This window comes from Cervus canadensis, chromosome 8 (genome assembly GCF_019320065.1).
Source record: "Cervus canadensis isolate Bull #8, Minnesota chromosome 8, ASM1932006v1, whole genome shotgun sequence".
Classification (NCBI taxonomy): domain Eukaryota; kingdom Metazoa; phylum Chordata; class Mammalia; order Artiodactyla; family Cervidae; genus Cervus; species Cervus canadensis.
The window spans coordinates 88,725,962-88,745,397 of NC_057393.1; the positions used below are offsets into that span (position 1 = coordinate 88,725,962).

Genomic DNA, 19,436 nt, shown 5'->3' on the forward strand with positions numbered 1-19,436 from the left:
AAAAATCCACATCGTATAACTATTAAAAGGGTAAGAATATATATATATATGTACATATTGTGGGGGCGGACATAATCATTCCCTTTGGAAAGAGGGATTGCTGGGAAGGACGGCTATTGACTTTTCATTTTAAAACATCTATGCTGTTTTGCACGTTTTAAGCCCATGTCTGTCATTTCTTTAAAGACCAGAAAGGCGTTCGCTAGGACTGAGATATTTTTGCTTTCTTATTTTTAACTTTTCTAGATTTAAAAATAACTGAATGGATTTATTATTTAAACAGGTTATTTTCTGCTTGACCTCGGGTCACAGAGCTGCCAGATGTGGTGAAGGAGGAGTCCCCCGGCAGCCAGGGCACGGGACAAAGCGCACGTCCGAGCCGAGCCCGGAGCACCCAGCCCAGGCTCGGGTCGCGGGTCACACCCCGGGGCACCGCGGTTCGCGGAGACCCGGCAGTGCGCATGCGCAGAAGGACCGCCTGCGCGCGCAGAGTTGCGGGCTAGGAGTCCGGGCGGTCGCCTAGGGGCTGGGCGCTGTCCTAGCCCAGCTCTGGAAGGCGCTCCGTACGCCTTTCTAGCAGTGATTTGCTTTCTCAAACTGGAATTTCTTATCTAAGCCCACTCTCCAGCGGGCACCCCTCCCCAAGATAATAATCAGGATGCGGAAATAGTGGGCCCTTTTCACTTTTCTATACGTTCCAAAGTTTTCACAATGAGCCTGCGTTATTATTATGGTAGAAATCTATCTTAAAAACCGAATCGTAGATATACCTGTTCACATGAAGGCATCATATCTACTGGATTCTACGTGTCCGACCTCCCCTGCGTGGACTGAGGGATGGCTCAAGGGATGGCTGAGGATGGTTTGACCTTTCCCGGGAGGAAGGGCTGCTCAGAGTGGGGACGACAGGGGAGGCGAAGGACAGGCCGGGGAGAAAGAGAAGAGCTGGTGGCACATGGTGTGTGTCTGTGTGTGTGTGTGTGTGTGTGTGTGTGTGTGCGCGCGCGCGCTGCATCGCTAAGTTGTGAAGGACAGGCCGGGGAGAAAGAGAAGAGCTGTGTGTGTGTGCGTGTGTGTGTGTGTGCGCGCGCGCGCTGCATCGCTAAGTTGTGAAGGACAGGCCGGGGAGAAAGAGAAGAGCTCTGTGTGTGTGTGTGTGTCTGTGTGTGCGCGCGCGCACTGCATCGCTAAGTTGTGAAGGACAGGCCGGGGAGAAAGAGAAGAGCTGGTGGCACATGGGGTGTGTGTGTGTCTGTGTGTGTCTGTGTGTGTGTGTGTCTGTGTGTGTGCGCGCGCGCTGCATCGCTAAGTTGTGAAGGACAGGCCGGGGAGAAAGAGAAGAGCTCTGTGTGTGTGTGTGTGTGTCTGTGTCTGTGTCTGTGTGTCTGTGTGTGCGCGCGCGCACTGCATCGCTAAGTTGTGAAGGACAGGCCGGGGAGAAAGAGAAGAGCTGGTGGCACATGCTCTGTGTGTGTGTGTGTGCGCGCGCGCGCGCTGCATCGCTAAGTTGTGTAGGACTCTTTGCGACCCCATGGACCGTTGCCCGCCAGGCTCCTCTCTCCAGGAATTTTTCAGGGAAGAATACTGCAGCGGGTTGCCATTTCCTCTTCCAGGGATCTTCCCCACAGGTCCACTTAACTGTATTCTCCCACTCTCATCGATCTGTACAGAATTTGCCGTGAATCTGCTCTACTCACCTCCAGCTGGCGATTTTATAATGCTCTCACACTGAGCCTATACGCACACATTCACCCGGGAAGCCGGGATACACCGGCGTGGTGACCCCTCCTGCGAGGCTCTAGGTGGCAGACGCGCCCAGGACATCTCTGTGGCCACAGCCTCAGGTCCCAAGACGCCCAAGGAGGGGACTCGTCCCACCCGACTGTGCGGTGCACCGTGCGTCTAAAACCACGGCGCCGCGTCACGCTTCTCTCCAAGTTCTGCTTCTTGATGAGAGAGAGAGAGAGAGAACCTACAACTTTAAGTCAGTGTTGGCCTCATTAGGCTAACGGGTTCTTTTATAGAGACTGTATTCCCCCCGAGCGTTCTCACCTCTCCACTCGGGATCCTTTGGCTCTGCTCTCCTGGGCGGCACCTGTGTCTCCGCAGTACACACGCTGTGCATTTTAGTCCCTGAGAACCAGAGCTTATTCACGATGGAGGGTGTATACAAAGGAGGGGAACCGGGGCACAAAGAGAGGAAACGGCTCCCCATTCTTTAACTTGCTCCCCCTTCCGGCCTCCTGTTAACACAAAGACAGGCGGCGCTGGCAGATGTCGGAGGGGACGCAAAGAGGTCTTCCACTTCCGGACTTGAGGTTGACGGCGTGGCTGTGCCAGCGCGCCGGCAGCAGCCTCCTGTGGCCTCGGGTCTCTGGCCCCTGGCCCATGCTCTTTCCGTGAGTCTCTACCTGCAGCGTCCCAGCCCTGAACGTACTCAGCCCACCACCCCCTTCACCCCAGAAGCCTCTCCTACACACACCGCGGTGTGCCCATGCAATCTGTGTCCTCGCAGGATCGCCCAGCCTTTCCACCGTCACCGACTCAGCTAACCCCCCTTTAGGACAAGGTTTTGCTTCGCTCATACCTTTGGAATATAATGAACAAGTGGGGCTTCTTTGAATGCCACTACCTCATATGGCTCCAGGAAACCCTGTGCTTTCCCACCATTTGTTGTTACTCAGTAAACCCCTCAGTTCTAGTTGGGGGGTTCAAAACTTGACTAGCAAGATTCTTGCTTTCAAAAACAACTAGCGAATAATTCAGAATTACATTTTAACACAGTAATTTTTCAAGTTACTTTTTAAAGGAAAGTGTAATGAAATGACCATGCTTGAAAAGAAGACTACTGTGGTAGATCTTATCTAAAAATTGCACAGAGGGACTGTTAAATGACCCGGATCCAAAGATGCCTTGCAAGCTTGGATGAAGCACTAGAATCTGATCATCAGTACAAACAATGGCTGGGTTTCCAGGTCAATGAAAGGTATTTGAGTTTCAGGAGAGCAAGGAGCTCATGGATCAGTGGTTTACAGGTCACTGTGTGGCACTGCCCAGAAAAAGTCTCTGTGGGGCTTCATGCCTGAACAAGGGCTCCCACAGTGGAGGAGAATGACCGGAAGCGCTCAAGGGGAGGGAGCACCAGGAGGAGAAAGGGAAAGACTCCTTCAGGGGCTTTTGTAGGACAAGGCTGCTCTCTCTCATCCTGCTGCTTTCCTGCTCAAAATCACTGGCTTCTCATTGCCTAAAGCAGCATTTCCAAAGTGAATTCCACAGAACAATGGGTTAAACCAGCACTTATCAAACTTTGATGAGCATATCCGTCACCTTGGGATGTTGTTAAATGAAGCTTCTGACTCTGGAGTAGAGACGAAGATACTGCATTTCCTTTTTTAAAAAATATTTATTTATTTGACTGCACCCAGTCTCAGTTGCAGCCTTTGAACTCTTAGTTGCAGCATGTGGGATCTATTCATAGTGCCCTGTCCAGGGTCAAACCTGGGCCCCCTACATTGGGAGCGTGCAGGTTTAGCCACTGCATCACCAGGGAAGTCCCTCTGCATTTTCCATCAAGCTCCCAGGTGGTACTGATGCTGCTGGTCTGCAGACCACACGCTGAGTGAGCCAAGGATCAAAACTTATTAAGTAGATCCTTATTTTTTTTAAAAAAAGAATTTTGATGTCTTTACCGTGCTCGTGTGCACTATAAATCTCCAGGAGGTGTGAACAGAATTCAGCGTTTTTTCATGGAGCACCTCTGGTGTTGGGGGAAGGCTAATCTAAATGATGGAGTCATGTTCTAGCATCTGGGGGAGTGTGATGCTCTCCTACTTGCCCTGTTCTCCATCCTGCAGATTCCAAGCTCCTAACTAAAGGCTTGGAAAGTTGTAAATTCACAATCAGTCCCCAAAGTCTCTCCTGCATCACTCACTCCATGTCCGCATCTCCCCATTTCCTTTCCTGCCTCCTGCTTCCCATCCTCCCGGCTGCTCCTAAGTGCAGTACCTCATAAACTTCAATGTGCACAAGAATTCCCCTACCTTCCGAGCTGGTTAAATGCAGATTCCTTGGCCCCACCTCCAGTGACCCCGATATCATAAGTCTGGAGTGCAGCCTGTGAATCTGCCTTTCTAACGAGCTCCTGGTGACACTGATGCCACCATCCGAGGACCACACTTGGAGACAGCATCTCAATCAACAGAGGGACCTCCTTTCCCACTCACTATGGAACTTTCCCAAATTTAGGGCACTGGATGATTGTTTACTTTTTCTTGACTGTGTTTTAGTCCCTGTAGATCTGTAAGCCTCTTGAGTGAAGGGACCATGACTTTTTTTTTTCTAGTTGTCTAGTTCAGTACTTTGAATGAACAGAAAACAAAGGCTGGCCTTTTGTGAGTCTGCTGCTGAGGCTGGGCTGGGGAGCATGCCACCCTTCCCTGTTCCAGCCATCCCTTCCTCCCCAGACTAGGGGGACTTCCTTCACAATGATGCAAGCTTTCTGGAAAAAGACAATGGCCTGGCTCATCATCAAACTCATCTCTTGCCTCTGACATCTGTACTTGTGTTGTCCAGATCCTTGGGCTGGCATAGACCCTGGCACACATATTTTGCTCCTTTGTCCTGGTTACCGGTAACATACATAACATACCAGGATACATAACCTGGTTACCGGTAATTGGTTTTTGTCTTCACACTCACTCCTTCCCTTCAAGTCCTGCAGAATCTCTGTCCCCAGAACATTAGCACTGGGTTTCAGAATGCTCTTATAACCATAATCCTTGTTTCCACTAATCCAGTGGCATCCACCCATTCAGCCACTAACTCAGAGTCCTCCCTAGCTTTTTTAAAGTCATCCTTGCTGCTCTCTCTCTCTCCTGGCTGACACCATCAAGTGGACTATTACAGCCTGGGTTGTCCACCTGACTTTCAAATCCCAACCACTTTGTCCTGCCTTCAACAAGCGTACACAGACTTAACTGCATGCATTCAGGTACACACACTGTGTACCTGAAAAAATGAAATTTTATTTTATTTTAATAAAATCCTGCCTCTTGCCATTTGGAGGTATAGCCTAACCTGGGGACCAGAGGTAGCCATAGTGAAAAATATATAAGGCTCCCGACAGATCCATCCTCTATGCTTGGCACTTCCGGTTATATGCAGATGAACCAGACTTGGAAGATCTTGCAGTCTAGAAGGAGAGTCAAGACTGTTAACAACATAGAATGTGATACGTTCCATGAACGAAATATAAATGAAGTGGAGAGAAAATTCAAAAGAAGGAATTTTATGGGTTGAATTGGGGTCTCCAGAAAAATCCACATATTGAAGTTCTCACTCTTCTTACCTTAGAATGTCGCCTTATTTAGAAATACGCTGTCGCAGGTGTCATTTGTTAGGACGGGGTAGTCCTGCAGTAGGGTGGCCCAGTCTGTTGTGCCCAGTGTCCTTAATAAAGGGGAAATTTGGAGACAGACGTGCACACAGGCAGAGCACCATGTGAAGACCAAGGCAGAGACCGGGAGTGATGCTTCCACAGGCCAAGGAATAAGGACCACCAGCAAAGGATCAGAAACTAGGGGAGGGGCCTGGAGGGCTCTCACAGCCCTCCTCACAGCCCCAGAAAGAGCTGATCCTGCTCTCAGCAGTATGAGATATGTTTCAGTCATTTAAGCATCTCCATCTGTGTTACTTTGTTAGAGTTTCCCTAGGAAACAGGGAGAGTTCCTGATGCAGGCTAGTAAGGAAGATTTCGTCAAACTGGAGGAGGTAGAATCTGAGCTCAGTCTTAAAAGAGAAGGCATTCAAAGAGGAAGGAGCATTAGGAAAAACAGAAGACAGAAAAACACTAAAAGCGCTTGGGAAGCTGACATTACCTTTAGAACCTAGAGGGAGTCAGGGAATGGGCAGAGGTAATTCATTAGAGATGTCACAGATGAGTATCTCAGGTTTGGAGAAATGTATTTTGAATTGTGACATTATTTCTGTAATTGCTGCTTGTCTTACAAATAAAATCTCATTTTTTCATCTAGACCTTAACGTAACTGCTGAACTTTAAACATTTCGCTACTGACTTTTGAACTTGAACGTTTACAATTTTACAGCCGCTAAAGGGAACTTCTGATATCAGAATCAAAACTTAGGCCTTCAATTTTAAAAATGAGATGGCATCAGAACAGTTTCCCTACTCACATATCAGTGATATTAATAACTTTTAATTCTGTTTTAAGGGCTTGTTAATTCCTAGTGTTCTATGAAATACAATACAAGGAGTCTGGGATAGATTTCAAAAGGCCTAGACTCAGGACTTTCCTGGTCATCCGGTGTCTGAGACTCCAAACTCATAATGCAGAGGCCGGGTTCCGTTCCTGGACTGGGAACTAGATCCCGCATGCCACAACTAAAAGAAGATTCCACGTGCCACAATTACTAAAGATCCCATGTGTTGCAACTAAGACCCAGTGCAGCCAAATAATATAAATAAAAATTTAAAAGTCAATATACAAAGCTGCAATTCTTTTAAAAAAAGGTCTAAATTCAAGGAAAGAGGTCATTTCAGTGTAGACTTTTTAAAGTGGCAAAGCCACTTGTCCCACCCCACACCGACACACACACAAGGGCTCACTTGCACGTATAAAAATAGAGCAACATCTCCAGTTTTTACCTTTCAGAACTGTGGTGAGGGTAAATGAGACGAGATTTTAAAAGATGCTTATGCAGGGAAATATATGTATTTTACTTGAATTCATTTACTCAAGGAGAAGGGTAGGTTACTACCTTCTCTAATATTCCTCCCACTAGTAAATCCTGTTAGCTGCATTCTTACAGAACAGGCTTAGAGCAATGGGAATTGCGTACGTGTACGGGGTAGAGGGATGTGTGTACAGAGACACAGCCTTGCTTCTTCTTGTGCCCTTAGATGGCTTGCTGTTGTTTAGTCGCTCAGTTGTGTCCAACACTTCGCCACCCCACAGACTGTAGCCTGCCAGGCTCCTCTGTCCATGGGATTTCCCAGGCAAGAATACTGGAGTGGCTTGCCATTTCCTCCTTCAGGGGATCTTCCTGACCCAGGGATCGAACTAGGTCCTCCTGCACTGGCAGGAAGATTCTTTTATCGCTGTGCCACTGGGGAATCTCTAGCTCTGAGATGGCAGCAGGGACTCATTCATAACAAAGCCCACTTCAGCCAGGTTTCTCCCTTCGTCAGACAGGTTTCCCTTGGTTTTTTTTTTTTTTTTCCCTTGGTTTTTTAACTCAGAGATTCAACAGGACAATCGATCAATCCCTCTCAATATCTCTCTCCATGTCTCTCTTCATCCCTCTCTTGCCCTAAGAAACTACCTTTTTACTACATTTTGAAACCTATCAAACGTTCACAAAGTGAGAATAATACAATGGCCCCATAAAGTTCTGCCACACTTGCTTCAACTATCCACTGATTCCTCTCCCCCTCCCTCCCTCCCACTCCATGGAATTTTAGAGCAAATTCCAGACTTCATGTGCTTTGATATGCATGTCTAAAATACATATGCATATTTTTCTTTGGCCATGCTGCATGGCATGCAGGATCTTAGTGCACCAACCGCGGATAGGACCTCTGCCGTTGGTAGTGAAAGCACAGAGCCCTAACCACTGGACTACCAGCGAATTCCCATGTGCATATTCTATGGACTTCCCTGTTGGCTCAGCAGTAAAGAATCTGCCTGCCATTGCAGGAGCCGAGGGTTTGATCCCTGGGTCAGGACTATCAAATGGCAACCCACCCCAGTATTCTTGCCTGGAAAATCCCATGGACAGAGGAGCCTGGTGGGTTGCAGTCCATGGGGTCACAAAAGAGTTGGACACAACTTAGTGTCTAAACAACAACATATTCTTCTATGACAAGATGCCATTGTGAAACTTCACAAAATTAATGATAATTTATTAGAGTCATATCATGCCTCCTTTCAATGTTTTTAAGCAAGAATAAATGGCAAGATTTTACATAACCTACAACTTAACCAAAAGAACACTTGAGTAAGAAACCAGCTTGGAGTTTTCTGATATAGCATTCTGTTACATAAATGACTTTAGAGGGAAGTATAGATGGACTGTAATTGGAAGACGTGAAGAATATTCTCTCACAGATTTTTTTTTTGCCCATCTCTCATCACTGTTCTGTGCTTCAGTTCTAGCACCCTCAGAATGATGCTGTTACCTGGCAGGACACTAACCTAGATTAAAGAAACAGCATCTGTCAGGAAGATCCCCTGGAGAAGGAACAGGCTGTCCACGCCAGTATTCTTGGGCTTCCCTTGTGGCTCAGATGGTACAGAATTCACCTGTGATGTGGGAGACCTGGGTTTGATCCCTGGGTTGGGAAGATCCCCTGGAGAAGGGAAAGGCTACCCACTCCAGCATTCTGGCCTGGAGAATCCCCATGGACAGTGGAGCCTGGTGGGCTGCAGCCCGTGGGGTCACAGAGTCAGACACGACTGAGCACGCAAGGGGCAGTGGGGGCTTGGGATGGACCAGCACACACTGTTACAATTAAAACAGGTCATCAGCGAGGACCTAGCGAGCAGCACAAGAAGCTCTGCTTAGCGTTATGTGGCAGCCTGGATGGGAGGGGCGTTGGGGGAGAACGGATACATTCTGATGGCTAAGTCCCTTAGCGGTCCACCCGAAACTATCATGGCGCTGTTAATCGGCTATGTGCCAATACAAAATAAAAAGTATATTAAAAAAGGAAATAGCATCTGTTAATCTCATTAAGTTCATTGAGGCAGGATGGGGCTGGGTGCTGGTAAGTGGAGCAGATAAATGTGAGGCATATATACTATTTTTCAGGTTGAAAAGTAATCACAGAGAACCCTTTCTCCTTCAGAGCACGTACTGATGCTTCAGAGCACGTGTGACTCATGGAATTCCTATTAATTCTGACAGGGTGGAGTTAGGTAGGAAAAGCATGCCAGAAACTCACTCCCTAACCTTGGGAGAAAATGATAGCGTTATGCCTACAGCTCTGGGAAGACATACATATAAATATATGTTCATGTCATTTCAATCTTCAATATCTGGTAAACAAGAATTTAGGAAAGAGAGTCTGGCTGATAATTGTCCCATGAGAAAACAACTCAATTTGTCAGTAAATAACAAAAATATTCATATTACCCAGCTATTCTGCTTTCAGCAACTTAGTCTAAATAAATAAACAAAGATGCAGGCAAAGATGCACTTCTAAGATCATTTGTATCAGTATTGTTTATAACCACAAACATTTTAAAAATGTTCAACAACACAGTTGGTGGAATAAATTACATTATAGCATCATGATAGTATACTTTGTAGCCTTTAAAAAGTACCTAGGAGGAATATAGTGGTTAACATGTAAATATTTTGACATTATATTTAATTTTTGAAAATATATTATTAAATAGTACAATGAGGATAATTTCCCTTTAACTTAACAATAATTATATTAGTGTTTACACACCTGCACATATACATAGACACATATGCACAGAGAAACAAGATTACAAAGATATAGAATTAATATAATGCTAATAGTAATTATCTCTTCAAGTAGAACATAATTTTTTGCCTCTAGATTTTTCAACAATGTACATATAAAAATTAGGTAAAAAATTTTTTTCTTTCAAAAATTTTTAACCACCAGATCTGGCAACATGGAACAATGACCTGAAGTAGAATGCCACATACTATAAACCCAGAGAAATGACACATAAAGGAACACAGAAAAAGGAAACAAGATTCTGAGAAAGAGTGATCTGAAATGCAGGCTGAGACGCACATGAATTGACCATGCCCATGGTTGAAGGCACATAAATATGCTGCTCCCAGGGGACCCAACAGTAGGTACAAAACACCAGGAGCCTGGATTTAAGGACACACAAGGACAGGAGATAAAACTTTAGGTTAAGTGGTAAACCACAAATTTAAAGAAAATACATAATATACCTGAACACATGATCCCCACTGATGCACCAGGATTAGCCCCTCAGGGACAGTCTGAAAGATATTATGAAATAAGCATATTTAAAAATTAATTAGAGAGATTTTTAAAAGAAAGGAATAGAAAATAAAAGAATAAGACACTATGAAAATAGAACAGGAAGGATTGAAAAAAAGATAAAACTTACAGAAATTAAAAATAGTTATTGAAACAGAAAAAATTGATTCTCTCCACCAAGTTTAATAGATGAATTAAATAGTAAATTAAGTTCCAAAGTAGAGATTATGAGCGATCTGCAAGCTAGCATTAAGAAAATTGCTGAATACTAAGTAATTCACAGACTGGATAGCAAGGCTCATTTGACTCAGAGGCTGCCAGGAAGAGCCAGCAATTGCTAGTCAGGAACTTGGAGAAGAGGGGCGAGGAGACCTGAGAAGTCTGTTTCCAAGCCCTGAAAGAGCCCTTACATCTTGTTAGGTAGGTAAAGGAAAGATTAATAAAAACTTACGGGCCTGTGATTATAAAAAGTTAAATGTATACTTACTCTGTACCTTGACATCATGAAGTCATCATGTTTTCCTGTAATATTAATTTTAAATTGTTTGAGGGACTGCTGATTTGTAACTCTGCTACTGGGAACATGCTTGTAATAGGAAAGTCACAATATTTGCTATAGAGAATGGATCACTTATTGTCATAACCTTTTTTTTTTTTGGTCATGGGCTGTTGATTTTCTCTGCTGGCTTTGGTGATAATTAATTCATTGATTTCACATAACTCACTCTAACTCAACCATAACAAAGGAACAAAGTTAAAGATATTTTCCTTCTTATGAAAAGGTATATTTCAAGTCACTAGCAAATTCAGTTTAAAACACACTGCAAAATTCTATCCAATACTGAAAGAAGAAATAATACAATAACTGTAAGACAAATTTGAAGAAAAATAAGGCAAGAATAGTTGCCCTCTCATTTATCAAAACTCAGTATAAACTTACAGTGATTAGTAAGTGTGTTATTGGTGCAAGGACAGACAAATAGACCAGTGGGCCATAAAAGAGGGAACCTAAAGAAACCCACGTTTCTTACGAGAACTTAAGATAATGGAGATGGCATTGCAAACTGATGGGGAAAGGATAAAGTTTTCAATCTACATGAAAAAATAAGACCCCTTCTCTCATCCATATCACACACCATACCCTGGAATACCAAAAAAACTTCCACAACGATCCCAAACCTAATGGAAAAGCAAAACTTTTAAAGATTTATAGACAACCCAATCAAAAAATGGGCAGAAGACCTAAATAGACATTTCTCCAAAGAAGACATACAGATGGACAGCAGGCACATGGAAAGATGCTCATCATAGCTAATTATTAGAGAAATGCAAATCAAAACCACAATGAGGTGTCTCTTCACACTGCTCAGAATGGCCAACATCAAAAAGTCTACAGGGGATATCCCGGTTCTCCAGTGGTTAGAACTCTGCATTTTCACTGCCAAGGGCCCAGGTTCAATCCCGGGTTGGGGAACTAAGATCCCACAAGTCACACAACGTGGGGGAAAAAGCTACAAATAACGAATGCTGGAGAGGATGTGGAGAAAAGGGAACCCGCCTACGCTGTTGGTGGGAATGTAAATTGCAGCCACTACAGAGAATAGTGTGGAGGTGCCTTAAAAAACTAAAAACAGAATTACCATATGATCTGGGAATCCCACTCCTGGGCATATATCTGGAGAAAACTCTAACTCGAAAAGATATATGCAACCCAATGTTCATAGCAGCACGACTACAACTGCCAGGACATGGAAACAACCCAAGTGTCCATCAACCAAGGACTGGTTTAAGAAAGGGTAGTATACAGATGCAGGTAGGTACAGATATAGACACATGATGGATGGTTACTCAGCCATAAAAAAGAATGAAATGTCGCTATTTGTAGCCATGTAGATGGACCTAGAGATTATCATACTAAGTAAAGTAAGTCAGAAAGAGAAAGACAAATATCATATCAACTATGGTTTTTCCAGTAGTCATGTACAGATTTGAGTTGGACCATAAAGAAGGCTGAGCGCCAAAGAATTTATGCTTTCGAACCATGGTGCTGGAGAAGACTCTTGAGAGTCCCTTGGAATGCAAGGAGATCAAACCAGTCAATCCTAAATGAAATCAACCCTGAATATTCACTGGAAGGACTGATGCTGAAGCTGAAGCTCCAATACTTTGGCCACCTGATGCGAAGAGTCGACTCACTGAAAAAGACCCTGCTGCTGGGAAAGATTGAGGGCAAGAGGAGAAGGGGGTGACAGAGGACGAGATGGCTGGACAGCATCATCGACTCAATGGACATGGGTTTGAGCAAATTCCAGGAGAGAGTGAAGGACCGGGAAGCCTGATGTGCTGCAATTCATGGGGTTACAAAGAACTGGACATGACTGAGCGACAATAATAACAGCAATGACAACATCACTTATATGAGGCATCTAAAAGAAGAAGATACAAATGAACTTCTTTACCAAACAGAAACAGACTCACGAACAGAAAACAAACCTATGGTGATCAAAGGGGAAGAGGGAGAGATAAATTTGGAATTTGTGATTAACAGATATACACTACTGTATACAAGATAGAGAGACAACAAGGACTTATGGCATATTATAGGGAATTATATTCAACATCAGTAATAACCTGTAATGGAAAAGTCTGAAAAAATATATATGTATATTCACATATATGTATAACTGAATCATTTTGCTGTATACCTGAAACACTATACTTCAATTTAAAATAAAAATTCTTTAAATGATAGACAAAAATATACAATAATATACTTAGGACCTCAGGGTATGGTTGAAGTTCCTAAGACAATAAAAGCACAAATCATAGAAGAATGGTAAATATGATGGCATTAAAATAACACATATCTGTATAAGAAAACACACTCCCAACCATAGATCAGGAAAAGGTATTCACATAAAGATCGCAAAAATGGGGAAAGGCCATGAGGGGGTTGGGGGAAACAATAGAAAAATGTTGATATCATATGAACAAGTAATTTATAAAAGAAGAAATATGAATGGCAAAGAGTTGTAATTGCAGAGATAGTCACTGTCAGATTAGACCCCACTGAATTATCAGTATTCAATAGTTTTTGGCTCACAAAAATGCAATTTCATATAGGTAAAACTAGTACAGTGAGAGACAAAATCATTTTAAAAGATACCATTTCAAAACCATCAGGTTGGGACTTCTCAGGTGGTTCAGTGGCTAAGGCTCTGCGCTTCCAATGCGGGGGGCGGGGGTAGTGGGTGGCCTGGTTCGATCCCTGGTTGGGCAACTAGATCTCACATGCCACAACTAAAGATCTTGTATGCTGCAGTGACGATCAAATACTCTGCGGGTCCCAACTAAGACCCGGTGCAGCCAAACAGATATTTAAAAATTAATCAATCAATAAAAATTAAAACCATCAGGTTGGTTATTAGGATTGGCAAAATGATGTGGAAACACAAACTTTTACACAGCTGCAGAAAGAAATATAGATTAGCAGAGTACTTTACAGTATCTAGTAAAATTTAATGTCTACATTCTAAGACCAAGCAATTTCTCTCCCATATCATCTACCTAGATAAATTCTTACATATGCTCACAAGGAGACAAGCTAAGAATATTGTATTAATCAGTTTTACAGAGAAACAGAACCAATAAGGTGCATGTGTATGTAACTATCTATCGATAGGTAGGTAGACAGATAGACACATACATATAATATGCATATAGATACACATAAAGAGATTTATTATAAGGAATTGACTCCTGCAAGTATGGAGGCTGAGAAGTCCCAAGGACTGCAGCTGTCAAGCTGAAGGCCCGGGAGAGCGGAAGGTGTAAGTTTCAGTTCAAAATCCAGCAGGCTCAATAACCAAGAAAAAATGTTATTTCAGTCTGAGTTCAAAGGCCAGAAAAGACCAAAGTCTCAAGCAGTCAGGCAAGAATTCCCTCCAGCCTTCTGTCCTATTCAGGACTGGATGGGGTCCACCTGCATTAGGGAGGGCCAACTGCTCTATGCGGTCTATGGATTCAAATGTCAATTTCATCCAAAAAATATCCTCACAGACATACCCAGAATCATGTGTGATGAAACGTCGGGACATTTCTTAGCCCAGTCAGCTTGACACATAAAATTAATCATCACAGGTACTCACTACTCTATTACAAATATTATTTGTAATACCAAAGAACTGAAAATAATCTCCTTGTCTGTTCATTCCACAAGTATTCACTAAGTACCCATTATGTGTACCCATGGATTGTTCAGTATGTCTGGGATACACCAGGGAGTACAAACATTCTTCTCCCTGGAGAGCTTGCATATTAGTTAAAGGAGACAAATAGCAAGCGCAACACTTTGGTTGGTCACATATTACTAGTGTAAGAAGGGAATGGTACCTTCCACAGTGCCAAGGACACTGTGCAGAGTGTGTTCCATGTAGAGGCCACCCTCTGAAAGTGCACTGGGAGTAGGTTGCAAATGGCAATTTAAATTAGATCGTGGTAGGCCTTAAAGTTCAACATTCAGAAAACTAAGATCATGGCATCCAGTCCCATCACTTCATGGGAAACAGATGGGGAAACAGTGGAAACAGTGCCTGACTTTATTTTCTGAGGCTCCAAAATCACTGCAGATGGTGACTTCAGCCATGAAATTAAAAGACGCTTACTCCTTGGAAGGAAAGTTATGACCAACCTAGATAGCATATTAAAAAGCAGAGACATTACTTTGCCAACAAAGGTCCGTCTAGTCAAGGCTATGGTTTTTCCAGTGGTCATGTATGGATGTGAGAGTTGGACTATAAAGAAAGCTGAGCGCTGAAGAATGGATGCTTTTGAACTGTGGTGTTGGAGAAGACTCTTGAGAGTCCCTTGGACAGCAAGGAGATCCGAGCAGTCCATCCTAAAGGAGATCAGTCCTGGGTGTTCATTGGAAGGACTGATGCTGAAGCTGAAACTCCAATACTCTGGCCACCTCATGTGAAAGGTTGACTCACTGGAAAAGACCCTGATGCTGGAAGGGATTGAGGGCAGGAGGAGAAGGGGACAACAGAGGATGAGATGGTTGGATGGCATCACTGACTCGATGGACATGAGTTTGAGTAAACTCTGGGAGTTGGTGATGGACAGGGAGGCCTGCGTGCTGTGATTCATGGGGTTGCAAAGAGCCGGACACAACTGGGCAACTGAACTGACTGACTGAGGCCTTATTTGGAAGGTGGCCTGTTAGCACAAACTTAAAAGTGATGAGAAAATAATGCACAGATATCTGAATAAAAAAATAGAGACAAGAAGAAACAGACCTTGTTTAAAAAACAAACAAGCTGGAGGCCAGTGAGGCTGGAGTGCAGTAAGTCAAAGGGAGTGTGTGTGTGTGTGTGTGTGTGTGTGTGTGTGTACGCATGCAGTCGTCTGACTTTTGCAACCTTATGGACCTTAGCCCACCAGGCTCCTCCGTGCATGGGATTTCCCAGGCAAAAATACTGGAGTGGGTTGCCATTTCCTCCTCCAGAGGATCTTCCCAACCCAGGGATCAAACCCAAACCTCCTGCATCTCTTGCATTGGCAAGCAGATTCTTTACCACTGGGCAGCCACTGGGGAAGGCCAGAGGGAGAATATTAGGCTAAAATGAGAGGAGGCAGGCAGATGGTGTAGAGTTGGGGTCTCCAACCTCCGGGATCTAATGCCTGATGAACTGAGGTGAAGCCGATGCAATAATAATAATAGAAATAAAGTTCAGAATAAATGTAATGAACTTGAATCATCCCCAAACCGTCCTCCCCACTCCCCAGATCTGTGAAAAAACTGCCTTCCACAAAACAAGTCCCTGGTGCCAAAAAGGTCAAGGACCTCCAGTGCAGAGTCTTGTGGGCCATCTCAAGGGCTTGGGCATTTTAGTCTGAATGAAACAGTAGCTACTGCAAGGATTTAAATAGAGAGGCAAGCTGACCTGACTGCAGGTTAACAGACCACTCTGCCTACTCGGGAGGGGACAAGGATGGAAGCAGGAATCTACTGCAGTAACCCAAGTGAAAGGTGGTGACAACTTGGACCACGATGATAAAAGATGTTGGGTATATTTTAAATATAGAGCCTACAGAATTCCTGACAGATTAAATATGGAATGTGAGCCAAAGTGAGGAACCGGGATGATTATCATCATGCCTGATCGTTTGCAAGGATGAAGTCGCCATCAACTGAGAAGAAGCAGGTTCTGGAGAAGGTTTGACAAGGGAGAAACAAGCTAAGTTCTGGACCTGTTAACTTGGATAAATGCATTAGACACTTAAGTGGAGATTTTGAATTGGGAATTGACATGTATAACTGGGAAGGCTTCCCAAGTGGCACAGTGGGTAAAGAATCCGCCTGCCAATGCAGGAGATGTGGGTTCAATCCCTGGGTTGGGAAGATCCCCTGGAAAAGGAATGGCAACCCATTCCAGTATCCTTGCCTGAAAAATCCCATGGAGAGAGGAGCCTGGGAGCCTACAGTCCATGGGGTCACAGAGTGGAACAGTCTGCCTGAGAACACACATGTACATCTAGAGTTCAGAAGAGATGCCGACACAGAGATATGAACCTGTCAGCATGGAGATAGTATATACATCCATGAGACAGCATAAAACCATTAAGGGGGTGAATGTAATTAGAGAAGACATTCAAGACTTGAGCCTCAGGTCCTCCAAGGTGAGGTCAAGGTGCTAAGAAGGAATCAACAAAGGAGGCTGAGAAGCAGCCAGAGAAACAGGAGGAAGACCAAGAATGGGGTGTCTGGAAGTAAGTGGAAAACAGAGTCCAAGGAGAAGGTCCTGGACAGGTCCATCACCACCTGTCAAATGCTGCTGCAGGCTGGGCAAGACGGACAGTTATACATTAAACTAAGCAAAACAGAAGACATGTGCAAGGAGGGATGGGAGGGAGGCTCAAGAGGGAGCAGATCTATGTACACTTAGAGCTGACTCACGTTGTACAGTAGGCATACAACACGTTGTACATGTTGTGTACCAACACAACATTGTAAAGTAATTATCTTCCAATTAAAAATACATTGTTAAAGAAAGAAAAAAAAACCCAACATCTGGAAAAGAGCTGAAGTTCAGGTGAATTGTTGGGGACAAGTCGGAGTGGATCCCAGAGAGAACGGGAGAAGAATTAGATTCAGAAAGTATACACATCTCTTTCAGGAAGTTTTAAAGATATGTTTGTTGATGGGAAATCCCAATAGAAAGGGAATAAAATCGATCATTCAGGGAGGAGCGAGGCGAGACCTGCTGGCACAGCCACTAACAGATGACAGCAGACCCAGACACAAGCGGAGAGGCTGGCCTTAGAGAAAACGCAGATGGCAGGAGGCAGGGAGGCAGAGGAGGTGGAGCCAATGCTGGTTCTAAGTATGATGAGATTGTGGAAACTCTCCTCTGTCGTCTTCAGTCTTCCCAGCCCTTGGCCAAGTGGGAGGCTGAGGAGGTGATACAGGAGGAAACAGTGTGAAACGTCATTGATGAGAGAGGAAGAATGAATGGACTGAGGAAACACAGTGTGACCGCCGGGCAGCATGAGACCAACACGATATTCATGGTCATAAAGTGAGACCAGCCAGTGTGGTTATCTGCTTTTCCTGTATTTTCTTCAGCACCACAGGGGCATGTGTAAAGGAGTTAAAGAGATGGACTTAATCTGGGATTTAGTTTCACCAATAGGTATAAATGAAGTAAGAGAAAGCAGCAGAGCTGAAGGTGTGTGCAACGGAAAGGGAATTATTAGCAAAGACATTGAAGCTGGGAGATAAAGGGAAAGAGGCTGCTGCTGCTAAGTCGCTTTAGTCGTGTCTGACTCTGTGTGACCCCGTCCCTGGGATTCTCCAGGCAAGAACACTGGAGTGGGTTGCCATTTCCTTCTCCAATGCGTGAAAGTGAAAAGTGAAAGTGAAGTCGCTCAGTCGTGTCCGACTCTTAGCAACCCCAAGGACTGCAGCCTACCAGGCTCCTCCATCCATGGGATTTTCCAGGCAAGAGTACTGGAGTGGGGTGCCATTGCCTTCTCCAATGAGCAGTGGAAAGGTCAATGAATTGAAGGGTCCACTGGGGTCTAACAACTGTTAGAGTTGGGATACTAGAAAGCAGTTAACTGATATTTCAACATGATAGTAAACAGGACTTCCCTGGTGGGCCAGTGTATTAGAAGAGTTATCTTCATGTATCTTGAAACTGCCATTGAATTAAAATGGGTCTGATATAGAAAGAATGAGCATAAACCAGGAGCTAAATAAATTAATAAACCTAAATTAATAAGCTACATTAATAAACCAGGAGGGTGGTCTGTGGTACAGCTATAGTCTAGGGGAAATGGATAAACTGGTTAAGCCCTAAAAGTAGGATACTATGTAGCAGCTAATATGAATTAACTGGAATTTACATATATCCATGTGAATAAATTTCAAAATTTTAAATATTAAATGAAATTAAATGAAAAATACTAAATGAAAAAATCTAGTTGCAAAAAGATTTATATACTGACAGTATTAACAAAAATTTAAAAGGCAAACAATACAGAAGTTGTTTGTGGATTAATACATAAGCAGTAAAAACAGAAAATAAGTATCAGAAGAGTATGTATTCCAATCTTGTGGTTGGTAACTGCTTCTGGGGTTGATGGAGGTGGGGTGAAACTCTGTAACATCTTAATTCTTTGGAAATAAGTCTGGAGCAAATGTGATTTTAAAAAGTTTTAAAGAATTCCTCTGTCCATGGGATTCTCCAGGCGAGAATACTGGAGTGGATTGCTATGCCCTCCTCCAGGAGATCTTCCTGACCCAGGGATTGAACCCCTGTCTCACTGTGTCTCCTGCATTGGCAGGCAGGTTCTTTACTAATAGCGCCACCTGGGAAGCCCTTCTCTGGTCTACTTGCCCCAAGTCACATCTTTTTAAATCTCAAATCTTCGTAACAGACAACAAAGTTAATAAAAATAAAAAACAATAATAATTCCAGTATTATCCTTGGTTTCAAGCTCTTTACATCACAGACAGCCTACGAATGTGCCACCAATTTTTCTCCCTTGCTCACCCATTCATGTGTGAAAGGAGGGCAGCTAACAATCACCCTTGTCATTTTGTGTGCTTTCTTCTAGAAATAATCTGCATGTTAACAAAGATATATTATTTTTACCTTTTCAAAGTAGTGGCATATCTACATTTTTCTAGTTTCAGTTAAAATAAAGTGAATCTTTCCATAACAGAATATGCAGACCTGCCTCATTGTCTTCAATGGCTTTATAGCATCTAATCATATGATTGCACCACAACTGATTTAATTTGTCCTTCATGGAAGGACACTCATATTTCAAACTTTCCAGTATTTCAAAACAATGCTATAATAAGTATGTTTTGAACATGTAATTCATGAATGTATGAATAAACTTGATAGATATT

General features: G+C 43.6%; 1 protein-coding gene and 1 long non-coding RNA gene across 3 annotated transcripts in view; both read right to left on the reverse strand.

Annotated features, from left to right (window-relative positions):
* The window catches only part of DISC1 (DISC1 scaffold protein), a 433,479-nt gene extending 431,351 nt beyond the window's left edge, over window positions 1-2,128 (reverse strand). The window contains exon 1 of the mRNA XM_043477124.1: window positions 2,053-2,128. The gene's annotated coding sequence lies outside the window, so the exon portion shown is untranslated. The remainder of the gene's footprint in view (window positions 1-2,052) is intronic.
* A 2,865-nt stretch (window positions 2,129-4,993) lies between these two features.
* LOC122446660 lies at window positions 4,994-11,290 on the reverse strand. 2 transcript variants are annotated; one of them, XR_006270959.1, is made up of 4 exons: window positions 10,500-11,290; window positions 9,961-10,011; window positions 5,348-5,448; window positions 4,994-5,191 (listed from the first exon to the last, which is right to left on the reverse strand). It is a non-coding gene; the product is annotated as an uncharacterized LOC122446660 (long non-coding RNA). The 2 variants fall into 2 exon arrangements; XR_006270960.1 differs by having other exon boundaries at window positions 10,143-11,290.
* Between the last annotated feature and the right edge of the window lie 8,146 nt (window positions 11,291-19,436).